Consider the following 3,364-nt stretch of genomic DNA (forward strand, 5'->3'; position numbering starts at 1 on the left):
GACAGCATCCCTTGGAATAGGTACTGCATTCCTGGTGTGGCTTGTTGGTGACAGGGAGTTAATATGGACTTGTCTTAAAACTATGGTCATATCTTTGACTTGCCTGTAGTTCCTTGAAGGACTGCAGAAGATGTCCTTTGATTCCCCTCTTTAGGCTGGAGGGGCTTTCTGGGCATCTGTGAAGAGTTTAAAGACCTACACTGCCCATGCCTGCCTAAGGTAAAGGACAATATACAGGGTAAGCAGCTGATGGATTTAAAAGTCCAGGAAGAAGGATGCTGAGGAAGAAGTCTCTTGGGTGAATTAGAGTGCATGCAAACCCTCGACTGCTCAAACAGGAAAAAAAACAGAGTGCAACACACCTGCCCACAATGCTCATGCTCAGAAAAGATGGGCTATGGCTCATCTGTGGTCTCTGCACAAGCTGGAGGTGAAAGGTGTTGCAGAGTCCTAGGTGGCCTGGTTTAGCAGTGAAGGAGTGATCTATCTCACATTCAAGCTGCAAAGACCCAGAGAACAGTATGTGTTTTATTTATTTATTTATTTTTGTTAGGTTTTTTTCTTCCAGGCATTTAAGATAACCAATTCATCCATCATATTCCAAAATACTGAACACAAAAAGTTTGAAGTCAATCTCTGAATATAACTGGGTAGGATTCTCTTACTTCCTCTTTTCATGTCACCAGGTGCTTCCTCTTCTTATGGATCACTGAAGTGTAAAATGTTGACTCAAGTTTGAGCATGGGAAGCTGGAGATGTAGCCTGTCATTGTTACACTTCAATTTATTTTACCTTTTTTTTTTATTAGCATCTGAGGATGAAGCTCAACAATCAGTTGAGTCTGTACTTTCCTTATAATTATTTCTAGGGGGCCCAGTAAGGACCTTCTGGAGAAAGTATGGTTTTACTTGGTATCTTAATATTTCTGGATTCCTAGGCTATACAACCATCTGAGAGAGTTCCTTCCTTCCTTCCCTCTTTCTCCCTTTCTTTTTATCATCTATTGAATTTAGGTCAAATCAAAACAACAAAATGCCCCTAAACATTGTAAGAGTATTGAAAATAATTGTTTTTCTACTGATAATGATGTAAAATTAATATTATAGAAGAGAGATTAAAAGAAGCAATTGTTGTAAGACACAACCAAAATTCCTAATTATACCTTTTTTCTTTATTTTTAAAAATATTTTAAAGTTGTGGAGTACATGTAAGAATTTGCTACATATGTAATTATTTTTTCTTTCTTTTTTTTATTAATCAATATTTTTTATTATGGTTTTGTGGGGTACAGTTAAGGGTTAGGTGTACAATTATGTTTCATTCAGGCACCCTGTTGATAAGAGGTGTTTTCCCATCCCCAGACAGATATTTGCTACTGTTAATCCCATCCCCCTCCCCCCATAGTTTCCCAGTACCATCAGTCATTTTCTTATAGTATTACATTGGATGTTCAAGGTCTGTTACATGAGTGAGAACATGTGATACTCGGATCTTTGTTTCTGTGAGAGGTCACTCAGTATTATAGACTCTAGTTCCATCCAGGTTGCTGTGAAATTCATGATTTGGTTCTTTTTAATGGCTGCGTAGTATTCCATCGTGTATATGTACCACATTTTTTAATCCAGTCCTCTTTTGATGGGCAGCATGGTTGTTTCCAGGTTCTTGCTATTGTGAACAACGCTGCGATAAACATACGTGTGCAGGTATCTTTTTTATAGAGTGATTTGTGTTCTTCAAGGGTATATTTCTAGTAGGGGGATTGCAAGGTCATATGGAAGGTCAATTTTTAGAGCTTTTAGGAATCGCCCCACTGCTTTCCACTATTTTTTCTTTCTTAAATTAATTATTAATTCGTCTGTGTGCTTATTTGGAGATGGTTTCCTTTGGCGATAGGGTAAAATTCCTAAAATGGTCTGTAAATACTTTAAGGATAGTGTCGGTATATTTTCAAGTTAAGAGTCTAAACCCTGGGCCAATTGCTTGTCTTTTATTCCTTACCCAATCATTTTATAACTGCAATACCCTGATCTCATTACTTACTCTGGTGCTTCAGTTTCCATATATTTGATATGGAAATAAAAATATCTACCTTGTAGAACTGTGAGCATTAAACAAATTAACGTTTTTAAAAATGTGCCTATTATATAAACCATTCTCAAAATGCCACAAAATTAGGACTAGAATAAGGAAATAAAATAGTAAATATAAGATGCGATGAGGCAAGAAGCAATGCATTAGTTGTCACAGTTGCACACTGGAAATAAATCTGGTCATCTAAAACGTATTTATTTTTAGGTATGTTTTCTTACCTCCCCTGGTAGACCATGCCCATGACTTTACATCGAAAGAAGGCATTCCTCCTGTATTTCTCAACAATTAGAATTCCTAGTGTTTTAAAGTCTCATCAAACTTTTTTTTTTTCCAAACTCACGTCAAATAGGTGCAAATTAAAACCATCTACCCGAAGTGAATGTCCAGCCAGTTCCCAGGCGAATAAAAAATGACTAAATGATGTTATTCTTTTTTTTTTTTTTTTTTTTTGAGTTGGAGTCTCACTCTGTCGCCCAGACTGGAGTGCAGGGGCCGCTCCCGGCCACCGCAGCCTCGACCTGCTGGGCTCCGGCGATCCTTCCGCCTCAGCCTTCCAAGTAGCTGGAATTACAGGCACGCGCTAACACGCCCGGCTGATTTTTTGATTTATTGTAGAGATGAGGTCTCGCTGCCCCAGGCGAGTCTCGAACCCGCGGGCTCAGGCAATCCACTCACCTCAGCCTCCCAAAGGCGCGGGATTACAGGCTGAGCCACCGAGCCCGGCTGTGATTTTATTCTTAAAGGGAAGAAATAACGTTTATATTATAAATATAGTTTGTCTAAGTATTAGAAAATATAGTACAATGTCTCTAGAAAAATGTTATATAACAGTAATACTGAATGTAATATTTTACATACATTAATTTCCGTTTAAGTCTAGCTTCTTAAGCAAAGACAATAGCTATGTCTACACTGATGTGGACAATAGTCATGTTTACACCATTTATTCTCTATGCTGAATATCCTAGTCATAAAGTTTAATAGCTGTTTTTCATGGAAAAGCAAAATGAAAACTATATTTCAGTCTATCAAGTGTCACTTTTGTTGTTGTCAACAGTGTGCATCTAGTAGTTCTTTCTTACCCTTTCAAAATCACTGTTTTTATAATGTCATAATATATCGAGACAGGTACTATTTACAAGTGTGGGCTTGTGGGCTTTATAAACATAATTTTACTTTTAAAAAAATCCTAATTTTCTTTACAGCTTTTTACCTGAGTCTGGTTAGTGCACATTGCAAGATTAACAATATGGGATAAAAATTTTCATGTCAT

This window comes from Carlito syrichta, unplaced genomic scaffold (genome assembly GCF_000164805.1).
Source record: "Carlito syrichta isolate Samal-C Ts95f unplaced genomic scaffold, Tarsius_syrichta-2.0.1 Scaffold304296, whole genome shotgun sequence".
Taxonomy (NCBI): Eukaryota; Metazoa; Chordata; class Mammalia; order Primates; family Tarsiidae; genus Carlito; species Carlito syrichta.